Genomic DNA, 13,049 nt, shown 5'->3' with positions numbered 1-13,049 from the left:
TTGGATATGTGATTTGCAAATATTTTCTCCTAGTCTGTGACTTGTAACATTTTTTTTTTAAAGAAAATAACTGGTTCAGATTTAGTGGCAAAGCAACATGATTTAATAAAAGGGGTAATGATTCAAGACTTAGAAATGCAGTAACAAGATCTCTGCATCAAATTGTAAATGATACTTTATTTTTTCCACAATCAACTAAAGAGCAATGTTTTAGCGGTTGATCATACTGTGGTCGATCTCGTTCCTGTTTGTTTATTCCACAGCCTTACTGTGATCCCAAGGATGGAGTGTGTGTGGGTGTATGCATGTGTGTATGGACATGAACAATTATGTGTACATTTTCTGCGGTCTATCTTGATTGATAGTTGCATGTATATATATATATATATGTAAAGGGTTATGGAACTGTGCAGCTAAGATTTTTGCACTTTATTGCATGCATTTTGTAACTGAATAAAAAACAATGTATATGTGGATATGAGGTGGTGAAGCGTTGGATAAAAGTAATAAACAGAAGAAAGCCGAACTTTTGTAGAAAGAATGGATGGATACATATGGCAAAATATTTATGTGGAATCCCATATGATTATCCCATGGAAGATACAGAGCTTAGAAGAAAGATGCTAGACCAATATATGCCTCATGCAGAAGACTACATACCGTATACCTTTGAAAATGGATAGTTTTCTCTTGATGACTATGAATGAGTAAGTAGCCTAGAGTCACAGTTGCAGGGTTTTATTAACAGTCTACAAACTTGGGGCATCTGGGTGGCTCAGTCGTTAAGCGTCTGCCTTCGGCTCAGGTCATGATCCCAGGGTCCTGGGATTGAGCCCCACATCGGGCTCCCTGCTTGGTGGGAAGCCTGCTTCTCCCTCTCCCCTCTCCCACTCCCCCTGCTTGTGTTCCTGCTCTCATTATCTCTATCTCTGTCAAATAAATAAATAAAATCTTAAAAAAAAAAAAAACCAGTCTACAAACTTACCTGTAAATTTCTTTTAAGCTTCTTTGACTTTGTGCTGTTTGGTAATTACCCAAAAGAGTTCCTTTGCCAGTGTAAAAACATGGATGTTATTGGTGAGTGCTGGAATAAGTTAATGTGAAGTTTGGTACCTCACTTTTCAGAACCAAACCTGAAACGTGTAGTCCAGCTTTTTTTTTTTTTTTTTTAAAGATTTTATTTATTTGAGAGAGAGAATGAGATAGCATGAGGGGGGGAGGGTCAGAGGGAGAAGCAGGGAGCCCGATGCGGGACTCGATCCCGGGACTCCAGGATCATGACCTGAGCCGAAGGCAGTCGCTTAACCAACTGAGCCACCCAGGCGCCCTGTAGTCCAGCTTTTATGGCGCTGGGATGTGCAAACTTCATAGCCCATGTAAAAGCGAATGGTCTCGTAAACATCGCTAAAAGCATAAACCCCTGATAAGTTTATGTATCTGGCTTGCCTGTTCCTTAATTGTGATTGCGACTGTATTTTGGGCTGGAATTTGAATATTTGACCTCCTCAGAACTTTCGGTTTGGCCCAGAACCAAATGTAGTATAAGAGCTGGCAGTAGGCCTGCAGGGGAGCGTCTCACTGTGGGATTTTATTACCTTGGCTGAGACTTTGTGTCTTTGTTTCTCCATGGGGGCAAAATGCTTTTGAGTAATTCTAGGTGGAGGCCTGACAGGGTTTGAACATTAAAACTGGGTTACATAATTATACTCCATGGCCCATGTGATTAATAACTTGTGTGCAAGCATATTGAAAATAAACAAGACCTCCTTGTTTTAGGTTATGTATTTATCCTGAGCTCTAGTTACTACTGTAGTGAAGATAAATGTCTCATTTCATCCCCCCCCCCTCCGCTGCCTTCTCCCTCTCCTCTCTTCCACCCGCCTCTCCCCTCTCCTCTCCAGAGTAGGATATTGGCAAAATTGATTTTATTCATATAAACACACTGTTAAGCTATTTCTTTCTAGTTTTGCTTATATTCTCACAATGCAAATTCTATAAATAAGCCTGTGGAAATCACTGTTTCTTTTCTTCTTGTCCCTATGTGACCTTTTTTTTTTTTTTTTTTTTTTAAGATTTTATTTATTTGTCAGAAAGAGAGAGCACAAGCAGGGGGAGTGGCAGCAGAGGGAGAGGCAGGCTCCCCACTGAGCAAGGAGCCCAATGCGGGGCTCGATCCCAGGACCCTGGGATCATGACCTGAGCCGAAGGCAGACCCTTAACCGACTGAACCACTCAGGCGTCCCAATGACCTTCTTATTTTTAAATTAAAATTTAATTTAAATTTTTAAATTTTTATTTAAAATTTTTATTACAAAAGCAGAACTTTTTATGTTTTCAAGTGTGAATTTATATTTGAAGGAAAATAATGACATATAGTACAAAGGAGGAATGGTGCCTTTCTTGGCAAACTAACTGGTTCCAACTCTGGCCAGGTACAGCCCCTCAAGCCCGTTTGGCAGCCAGTCATGCTGCTAATCTGTGTTAATAACTATCCCTGGTTGCAGGCCGACCCAGTCTAGGTAATCTGGAGGCAAGGTATTTGATGCGTACTGCAAGGCCTGACCTTGCAGTACGGTAGCATTTGACTTTGGAAAGCCGGGCTGCGCTGTGTAGCCACGCCTGAGTAATGGGCCATGCGGAGTGGTCCTGCGCACCCCCACTGCACTGTCACTCTCGCCTTCCCTCTTTCCGGCCTCCTGCAGGCCACTTTCAGCCTCCCCGTGAAGACACCTCGCAGATTCTAAGCTGAGCCTCTCTGTCAGATTCTTATTTTATTTACATCACGTTTCATATTTGTTGTTTATTGTTTACATCACATCACCTGTGAGACCGTGAAGGCTTAGAGAATGGGCAGAAATCAGTCTTGCGTGGTTCTGGGCGTGGCCTGCAAGGGCTGCTTCCCGGAGGAGGAGGCGGTGTGTGCCCACACAGACGTTCTGAGGGTTCAACCAGGGAAGCTTGCAGTGGAGGGGCCTCAGTGTTCCAGGGCACTTCTGCAACATATTTCTGGTGTGTCTTATTGTATGGCCTGGCTTTTTTTTTTTTTTTTTAAGTTTTTATTCCTTTGTAATAGGCTTTGATTTCAGAAATGGGAAGCAAGCCCAGCTTTTAACAGTAAACTGAAAGATATTTGGTGAAATTCTTTTTTGATACCTTCCTGATGTCTGTTCCATTGATATAAAGATTTTTTGATTAGTTCTTTACAAGTATTTCTATTTATGGTCTTCCCCACCTGCTGGATGTGCGGGGTTATCAGAAAGGCCCTGCAAATCTCTTCCAGTGCTGTTTCAGCAGTGTAGAGCCCAGTTCGCAGGACCCTGGAGACCCAGTCGGGTTGTGGGGAGCTGGCTCGAGACTCGGCACAGAGTTTACACGCAGCAGGGTCACATCCTGATATTGGAGGTTGCACCCCTCAGTTCTGAAAGACCTCTGGCCATCCCACTGCTGGGATTTCACTGCCATGGGCACCTGAAATTTCCCATCTCTTGCCATGTAGCTTGACCTCTCTCTTCATTAAGACTTGACGGGAAGAAAGAAGAGACTTGGCAGGGATTTCCTGACTTTCTCCATTTCTGGAGCAACCCCCCTCCACTAACAACTGCTCAAGGCATAGGACTCTGTCCACCTTTAACATTTATGGGAAAGGTGGAAGAGGCTTTGACATTTCTGTCTTTCCTTTCTCCTTCCATCATTAGTCTCTCTCGATCACTCTCTCAAATAAATAAATAAAATCTTTTTTTTTTTTAAAGAAAAAAAAAAGAAAAGGGGAAATATAGCACTCTCTTTCCACAGATATGAATTACGCTTTCTCTTGAGGAGACAGAAGTGGTGGCAGTTCATTTGGGTTTTAAATAACATTCTGCTTTTTTTCCACTCTGCCATGTTTATTTGTATCTAGGTCCATCTTCATTGTACTAGATCATAGTTTGATGACTGGAACTGAATCTGTTTTCCATTTTTCTCCACGTAACCTTAGTGGTGTCCTTATGCACAATAAACATTCCCCGAATCTTTGTTTAATTCATGAATCTTACACAGGTGAAGACCTTAAATTGAAGGGATTTGACAGAACTGAGCTTTGTATGTAAGTGCCCCATTTTGCAACACTTTGTTAGTTTCTGATAGTTGTCCATAATCTTATGGAATTTATAGATACTTTAGGATTAGGAAGAGGGCTATACATATACTCTGTATCACTTAGGTAATGTCTTGAGGTAATTTTCACCTCACGGTCCCCAGTTATTTTGGATGTGAATGTAATATTTGCTTCCAGTGTCAACAAGTATCTTTATTGATGTTCTGGAGGCAAAAATGGTGCTTAGGGACCCATGCTCAAGATATTAAATATAGCTACATATATTATGAATAACATAGTTATTCTTCTCATTGTAACAGTATAAACGTTTACACTCTTTTTGTTATAGGAACCACTCTCCCGCAATTCTGACTGCCCATTTGTGGAGAGACCTTTCCAGGACATCATAGTGGAATTAACTTTATTATTTTTTTTTTTTTAGTAGTCTCTATGTCCAGCTTGTGGCTCAGACTCACAACCATGAGATCAAGAGTTGCATGCTCTTCTGACTGAGCCAGCCAGGTACCCCTGGAATTAACTTTCTTTTCCCAATTTTTTAAAAAAATACTCTACCAGTGTTATTGGAGAGAAATTATATTTATGTGAAAAAAGATAATGATATTGAAAACCGCTGCTACTGCTACCATTTCTGAGGTTCTGTGGTGTATCACCTCTCTTCTGGGCGCGGGACCCTTAGTGTAGCAGATACCCAGAGTCTGAGCCACATCGTCATGACCCGCTTCCATTTTCAGACACATCTTTGAGGGAGTGTCCGTGTGGTTTCAGATGCACTCGGTGGTGACAGCCTTGTACCTGCTTTCTGCCCTGGTTCTGGTGCTGTGGGAGTCCGCGTGGTGTGCACACAGATCGAGATGGGAGAGTTAACACCCCTGGGCACAGCCTGAAACTGGGAGGGGACAGAAGCCAGTGGACACATGCTTTTGCCTTCTTCCCCCAGGGACATTTCCGGGTGGCATTTGCGTGGCTCCCAGGAGATACTGCCGGAATTGATGCCCTGTTGTGCACAGTATTGGTGACATGCGCTTGGACTGGCTTTCCCTTCTTCCCTGTTTCGCTCTCCTTGTTCTCTCTCTTTCCTTCCTCCTCGGATGACTTCCCACATGAACTGTTTGTACCCATGTCCTCATCTCAGGCTCCGTTTCAGGAACACCCAAACCAAGATAGTGGTAAAATTTGTTCCTTACCATCCTTCGAGTTTAGAGTGAAGTAGAAGAGACATACGTTGATGAGTCACATGGTAAAAATACGCTATCTCCACCTTGAAAAGTTCTTTGAAGGAAGAGGCACCTGTTTCTATGAGAAGTGGACCTGACTTAGCTTTGAGGATCAGGACAGGTAATAATTAGGCTGGAGTGGGGGCAGGAGGAGAGAAGATTCTTTCAAGTCAAGCAAAGGCGTAGTGTGTGCAAAGGTCCTGTGGCAGGAGAGAAGGCTGTAGCATGAGGAGGGAGGAGGAGAGTGCAGAAGGTGAGGCCAGAGAGGCAGGTAAGAGTTGACCATGCAAGACTTTGTCCTCTTAAGATCTTAGTCTTCGTCCAAGAGTGCTGGGGAGACCCCAAAGGGGTTTTACAAGGGGATTCGGGGAAGCCAGTTGGGATGCTGTTGCGTTAACCTAGGAGAGCGATGGTGTGGCGGGGTGGCAGGAGAGGAGATGGAGAGAGCCAGACGCACTGGGCAGATACCGAGGAGGAGCAATCAGCAGGCCTTGGAGGTAGGCTGCGGGGTGGGTCGGGGAGGGGGGTGGCTTTCCATTGCCCTGAAACCCCAGGTGGAAGTGGTAGGTAGGCAACCTGGAGCTTGGAGGAGAGAGGTCCGTGCTGGGTGCTTTACACACATTAAGCGTGCAATCACTGCAGCCCTGACTAAGACTGGGGCAGAGGCAGACTTATGTTCGGGACTGCCCTTCCCTCAGAGAGCACTTTCTCTCTCTCTTGACTTCAAACTATCAGCTCCTCTATTCTGGTTCTGTGAGTGAGGAGAACCTGCCTGGTGACTTATATAATCCTTTATAGCCACTGGGAGCTGTTAGTAAACATGTCAGCTGATATTCCATTGTTCGGTTCAAGAGAATCTGAGAATGACTAGCGCTCCAGTCAACTGGAAGCAGATAGCCACCCCTTTGAGGAAACCTGTCAGTCTGTATGAGAGCAGCATGGATTTGCAGATGGTCTTGGTGAAGTATAGTCCTCTGTGCCTGTTTGAAGTTAGACACCAAAAGAAAATAAGAAATAGATGCACACAAGGAATTACATTGTCAAAGTGTGGAAGAAGTTGATGGCCGATGTGGTTGTACACAGTATTTTCAGCATAGAAGAGAGACCCTGCATGGTAGTACTCGTGTATCGCAGCTCAAATATATAAGATAGATATGTGTATTATATATGTATATATATATATATATATATATATATGAAATATGTAAGAAAAATAAAAACAAGTTCAGATGATTTGCTGTGTCCACAGTTTTGAGTCATGATGTAGCTTCCCACCATTACATAACTAAAGGCAATGGAAATAATGGGATATTGAAGAAATAGATTGTCTTTCCTTTTTTCACCTGTGCCATGAATTGTATCATCCTACGTATCAACTGCACTGTGCTATCTGGACAGCTCCTTCTTTTTAAAGTTGAAATTTGGTTTACTTTGGCTGTTCAAAAAAACAAAACAAAAAACCTATACTGTATGGTTTGTATTCATTAAGAAAGGTTTCTGGTAAGCATATCCTTCCTGTCTTTAAGGCTGTTCTTCAGGAATTTCTTTATGATGAGTTAAACTGGGAAATGATAAATAACCAAGGGCAAAAGGGCTTAAAGACATGAGGTAAATTAATTGTCTTAGTCTTTTAAAGGAAAATTTATGTTGGGATGATGATGCCCTGAGGAGAGATTGGACTCAGTTCCCAAGAAAGTGCCTTTATTTAAGTGTGTCTTTACTGCTAAGCCTCTGGTTCAGCTTGGGCTTTGAATACATAAGCAATATTTTTTTTTAAAAGTGTGTTTGCGCATTATAGACATGAATAGGTGCACTTTGGCTTCCCAGACAACTTTGGGGCATGTCTCTCTGTGATCTTCATCAAAATGTGGAGACTCTTGGACCAGAAGTCACTTTGGTTTTCCAGATGATAGGAAAAAAGTGGATGGAGCATTTTAGAATGGGTTTATTAGATTAAACTGCTGTATTCCAGAACATGGATTTGTTTATTACGTCATTCACTCATTGAACAGTTATTGCTCATGCAGACTTTTCCATGCCCCATGTTAGGAATGCTGAAGAAAGTCTCCTTGAACAGAGTTTGTGCCCTAGTGAAGCAGATGGGCAAAGAGTTTCTGCAAAGTGTGGTGAGTGCTCTGATAGAGATTTGACCCCAGAGCAGTGATATATCTGAAAGTAAAGATTGTTTATCCCTCATATATGATGTTAGGGACGCTGTCTCAGAAGAGCCATGTGAAGTGGTCTTGGGAGTGAAGAGACATTTGCCATTGAAGCGGAGGGGGGCAGTTTAGCAGGGAGGGAAGGCGTGGAGGCACTGGGGTACATGGTATGCTATGGGCTGCAGGGAGCTGCATCGGGGGCCCGTAGGACAGGAGCTGGGAGGGCCAGTGGAGTTTCCTTTGCCACGAAAAGCAGTCTGGGACTTGTAATCATATTGAAAGGCTTCAAACCGGAAGGTAACAGGATCAGACTTGTGCCTTAGAATTTTCCTCTGGCTGCTGTATGGAGGGGAGATGTGTGGACGGAGAAAGGACTAGAAACAGGCAGCAGGAAGCAGTAGAGGCAGGGCTGGGGTCAGCTCCTGCAGGCTGCCGAAGGACAGGGAGGCCCATGTGAAGAAGATAGTGAGGAAGGAGGAGCCTGAGGATTTACTGGCATCTAACTTGATGAGGCAGCCAGCCGCCTGCCTAGGGTAACTGACAGCCTTCTGTCTTGTGACAGTGGCCAGAGAGGTGGCCAGTATCCTGGTTTGGGTACCCAGAACGGGGTTATTTGGGGGCAAGGTAGGGTTGGAAATAATAACTTTAGTTTGGGTCTTCTTGATTTTGAGGGGGCACAGCCAGGAGGTCTGGAAGAGCCATGGAAGCCAGGGATGGAGCCTGGGCTGTCGTGAGCAGTGGTGAAAGCCACAAAGCCACCCAGAAGGGAGGATGTTGAAGGTGGACAGATGCAGACCAAGCTCAGGCTGAGCAACACGGTGGAGATGGGTAGAGGTGTGGGGGAGCTTGGGAGGGAGGCGGGAAGTGGTGGTGGGGGGGGGGCGGGGAAGTGGAGGAACCCGGTAGAGAACAGGTATGCAAGAAGTTGTGCAGGGAGCATTTCTTAGATTTTGTGACAAATGAAAAGTGTTCCTAGAGAAACGATAGTCAACGGTTAGAATTAAACTCCATATTTCTTATTAGGACCTAAATCGGTTTTCTTTTAGATGCCACTTGTAAGTTGGTTTTTATCATGCTTAAAGTTTGCTGTTCAAGTTGAAACATCACAGGACTTGATAAAAACCCTGTAGGAGATTGCATTATTGTCCATTTTTAGTTGTCCATGGCTCTTTTCCTGTTTCTTATTGACTAAGTAGTGTTAAAGAAGGGCCTGAGACTATAGCCAAGTCGGACTCTATAGAATTGCAATATGTACAGATGTTTCTACTTTGATTTCCTCTGATTAGAAGCCCTGCTTCTCAGAGGGGGCTCTGTGTGCTTAACCTGGATTTACAGAGCCAGAGGGTGAGGCTCGAGGTCACACCCACCGCTGCGGCCGAGGAAAAATTAGAATTGAAGGGCTCCTGTCTCTGTGTAGCAGCTAGCTACCCCACCGCCCCATAATTAAAAGTCTGTCATAGTTCCCACTTCAAACGTAACATTTTCCTACCTGCAGCAGACACCCTCAGAAGAGAATTCCGAGCCTTCCCATAGGGCAGAGTGGGAGTGCTTCCCAACAAATACTCATTAGCTCCTTTCATCCCCAAAGATGAAAGGTCTTTCAGACATCAGTAATCCCCACAAAATCCCTTTGAGTCTGGGAGGTGGAAAATTCACACTGGGAGTGTGAGTCTGGATGGAGAGAGACCTGAAGGTGCTTTTCCCAGAGCCTTAGTGTCATAGTAGATCATCCCTAGGACCAAGATGCTGCATTTGTGATCCACAGGAAGACCCACAGCAAGTATAATACCATACTGATGGTGTTTTTGTGGTCCCAGGTCGTACACAAGTCATATTAATCCATGCTTGACCCATAGGGGATATTATTGTTCATTTGCTGCTCTGGGTACAGGGGTTCCAACCAAAAGATAATTAGTAACAACAGATGTAGTCATGAGTTCCTTTCTGTATCAGAGGTGACTTACTTGGAACGTTAGTCTTTTGTAAAAGAGTGTACTGTGACTTGAAAATATCTGGATAAGGTTTAAGCATATTAATCTTCCCTAATAAATTGAACACAATGATAAGTTTATTTAACATTATTTCTTTTGAAAACAGTGGTTTTTTTGAGGACAATAGCTTTTTAAATTATTCTCAATAAGCCTTTCTCTTATATGTTTATTAAGTTCTTCCTAAGGAATGAAGATGCTATTAGTTCCTAAACTATGATTGATGTACTTTCTGTCTTGAGAACAAATCCCAGTACTTACTTAAAATAGTATTAGATTCTCAGTTGTCCATAGAGCTGGGGATGGGGCCATCAGTGTTCATCTCACAAGGGCCTAGGGGAATTTGAGGATGGAGGGGAGGCTGGTAGAGTGGTGAGAGAGAATTGGGTCTCAGAGCAGCTCTGGGCGAGGATGGTGGGGTGCAGGTGCCGCTCTGGGCAAGGATAGTGGGGTGCAGCTGTTATTAATAGTAATTGATTTGGGGTGTGAGGCTTGGGGTGTCAAGTTCCTGCAGTAGTTGAAGAGGCTGAAGGAGGTGGAGCATTCATTCATGGGCCATGAAATGCATATGCTACTGTCCTTTCCTACCTCCTCTCCATTTGCAGCCACTTTCCAATTGAAGATTTAATTTTTCATCCTTATGAAATACCTATTAAAATACCCTTGGGAAATATGTTGCAAATTCCATGCTGAAGTAATTACAATTAAAGGTCTGAAATACTTTCAATCTAGGGAAATTCTGTGGTTATAGTTGTTTAGGGAGGCACAAGGAGGTTAGATGTAGTAAGTAATTTGATGCTAGTTGGTGTGGACTCTGATTTGGTCCCGAGAGAGGGTGGAGATTGGATGCTGAATGGACAGCCATGGGGAGAGCAAACTCCCGAACACGTAACATAGCAACACCTTCAGTTACATCCAGCTACCGAGTATTTAAAATTCCCCCCAGTTCTTTTAATTTTGCATACACAGAGTTCACGTTTAATACATTTGCCATAACATTTGCTGATTTCTCAACAATTCCCATAGTAAATTGGGCTTGAAGAACAGGAAGCTGCTTATTCTGTAAACTCCTTAAGCATGCTGCGTATCTTTCTTAGTTGGCAGATAATTTATTTTTAAAGAACAACAATCCTGGGGCTCCTGGCTGGCTCATTTGGTAGACAGTGCGACTCTCGATCTCAGGGTCATGGGTTTGAGCCCCAAGTTGGATGTAGCATTACATTAAAATTTTTTTAAAAAATCCCACAACAATCGTATAGGCTTAGCCTTACACTAAACTCAGATATAGCCCTGTGGTAGATAGCCTGACCCTTCAGAAGGCTCCCATGCTTTTCTGTCATTAGAGAAGGCTTCAATGACCTAATTAATTATTATTTTAGAATATTATGAAAATAGTTCTAGAACATTGTGATAGATACGGAAACACAACAGTTTCTGAATCTGACTGTGCGGGTTTCTCAATTTACATTTTCCTTTTAACTTATAATTTACCTACCTACTCAGTTCCTAAAGAAATATTTTTTAAAAAATGTTTTACAGTATTTGTTAGTAACGGAGGCTAACCTTGGCATTACTGAGTCATCTTGCTAGCCTTGTGCTAGTTAAAAATAAGTCAGAGTTTTTATTAGGACTGCTCACTGTGGAAGAAAGCCTGCATTTATTTCTGCTTTACAGAAACCAGGACAAGAAGAGAGAACGAACATTTATTGTCTAACCTTTATTAACTTGGACCAGGCCCTATGGCAGGTAATTTAAAGATTTTTTTTTTCTCATTTTGTTTTCACAACAGTCTGGAAGGTGGATGTGATCCTTTCTATTTTGCGTGGAGGGAAATGAGGTTTAGAGACGTGGGTGAATGACTAAGGGGCAGGTCCCGACTTTGTCCCTAACGTCTCACCGTACACTCCAGCATTCTTAAGACTGAGCTCTTTTCTCTTTTGCAAGCACACTCTGGGATTTCCAGTTTATTTGCATCGTTACGAACTCCTTTCAATTAATGGTCCTTCAGTACAGATGGATGGTGCTGGTCTGGTGTCGGCAGGAGGGGCCCACCGATGCTGGCACGTGACTTCTCTCAAAGTTGTCTTCTAATGACTACAGCCCAAGTGACAGCTCAGACTCCGGGGGTGTCTGTCGTGGGCCGTCCTGATCTGCTTCCCCGTCTGCACTCACTTCACCTGGTGCAGCATCACACTCCATGCTTGTCCATGTCCTCTGGGCCTCAGGTCCTTGTCTCTCTGTCCTTTGTCTGTGCTGTCCCCCTCTCCTTATAAGAATGCATGGCCTCCCTGCTTCCTCACGTCAAGGCCGGGTCCACCAGCAAGGCCGCCCTGCTCTGCCCTGAGCCTGGCGTTAATCTTGTCCTGGTCTGAACTCCCAGCCCATTGCTGCCTGGCGTTCTGTATGCTCCAGAGGCTGTCACCCTGGACCATCTTTCTGGATCCCAGCCTGCTCTTGTATACGGATGTAGGATCTGCCTTCATCTCTGGAAATGGATTCCCTGCATCCTCCAGACCCTTTGTTTATTTATTTATTTTTTAAGAGATTTTATTTACTTATTTATTTGAGAGAGAGAGCGAGCATGAGCAAGGGGGAGAAAGAGAATCAGGCTCCCCTGTTAAGCAAGGAGCCCGACAGGGGGTTTGTTCCCAGGATCCCAGGATCCTGACCTCAGCCAAAGGCAGATGCTTAACCAACTGAGCCACCCAGGTGTCCCTCCTTCAAACCCTTTAAAAAATTATGTAGTTTGTTTCATTCTAGAGATTGAGGTTTTCTTGTAAGTATGTTTTGTTTTCTTCTCTTTTTAAGCTGGATCCAAACTACATTCTCCTCTAGTTTCGATTGATAATCTTAGTGGCATTGCTGTTGAAGATGTCTGTTTTGGATAGATTCAATGCATTTTTTTTTTTTTTAAACCAGGGGAAGTTTCTGGCATTCTTTTTCACAGCACCAGCTTGCTCTCACCCCGATGGCTGATTTGCCTTGCCTCTTTATATAATTTATAACGTCTTTGCTGTCTTTCCTCCCCTACTAGCCCTAGGCCCTTCGATAAGTGGTGCTGTGCCTGATTCATTCTTACATCATGTGTTCACAGTGCCCAGCATAGCACCTTGCTGTTAACAGGGACTTAAATGTTACTCAGTGTAAAATGGGCTACTCGTCACCTACGGTTAATCCACCTGAAGGTTCGGGTGTACCTAGTGTCAAGCTGTAGGTTGAATTTTTATGGGTCCTAGGATTTGCTTTGTTTAAAAAGTTCCCGATGTCGGTTTGCTCCTTGGGTCATGAAGTGAAGCAGCGATAGCCGCGTGATCACCGGAATGCCAACATGGGCTGCTTTCTGTAAAATTAATTGAATCAAAAGCCAAAACAGTGTTCTGGCAAGTGTTTCTTTCACCTTCCAGAAAGACATCATTATCTGTACTATGGCTATCAGTTTCGTATTGGTTAGCATTGTTCAAAACCTTATCTCTGATTTCCATACCGCTGACACGGGAGCCACAGGGCCCTTCTCTGTGAGCGGCTACTTTTTATCTCGCTTGTATTGTTCATCAGTGGGAGGACATTAGAACATCTGTGAAGGGTGTTTAAA

At 43.6% G+C, this 13,049-nt stretch overlaps 1 protein-coding gene across 7 annotated transcripts in view; it reads left to right on the top strand.

Annotated features, from left to right (window-relative positions):
- TIAM2 (TIAM Rac1 associated GEF 2) overlaps positions 1 to 13,049 on the top strand; it is a 226,013-nt gene that overhangs the window by 67,640 nt on the left and 145,324 nt on the right. Inside the window, exon 1 of one of the 7 annotated variants that reach the window (XM_032407591.1) lies at positions 10,631 to 11,203. The exons of 5 other annotated variants lie outside the window; for them this stretch is intronic. The gene's annotated coding sequence lies outside the window, so the exon portion shown is untranslated. Of the gene's footprint in view, positions 1 to 10,630; positions 11,204 to 13,049 lie in introns of those variants that run through there. One more of the 7 variants, XM_032407594.1, reaches the window with a different exon arrangement.

The sequence above is a fragment of the Phoca vitulina genome, unplaced genomic scaffold (assembly GCF_004348235.1).
Source record: "Phoca vitulina isolate PV1807 unplaced genomic scaffold, GSC_HSeal_1.0 scaffold9, whole genome shotgun sequence".
Lineage (NCBI taxonomy): Eukaryota > Metazoa > Chordata > Mammalia > Carnivora > Phocidae > Phoca > Phoca vitulina.
Note: the sequence above shows the minus strand (reverse complement) of the source record. Positions and strands in the feature narration are given on the sequence as shown.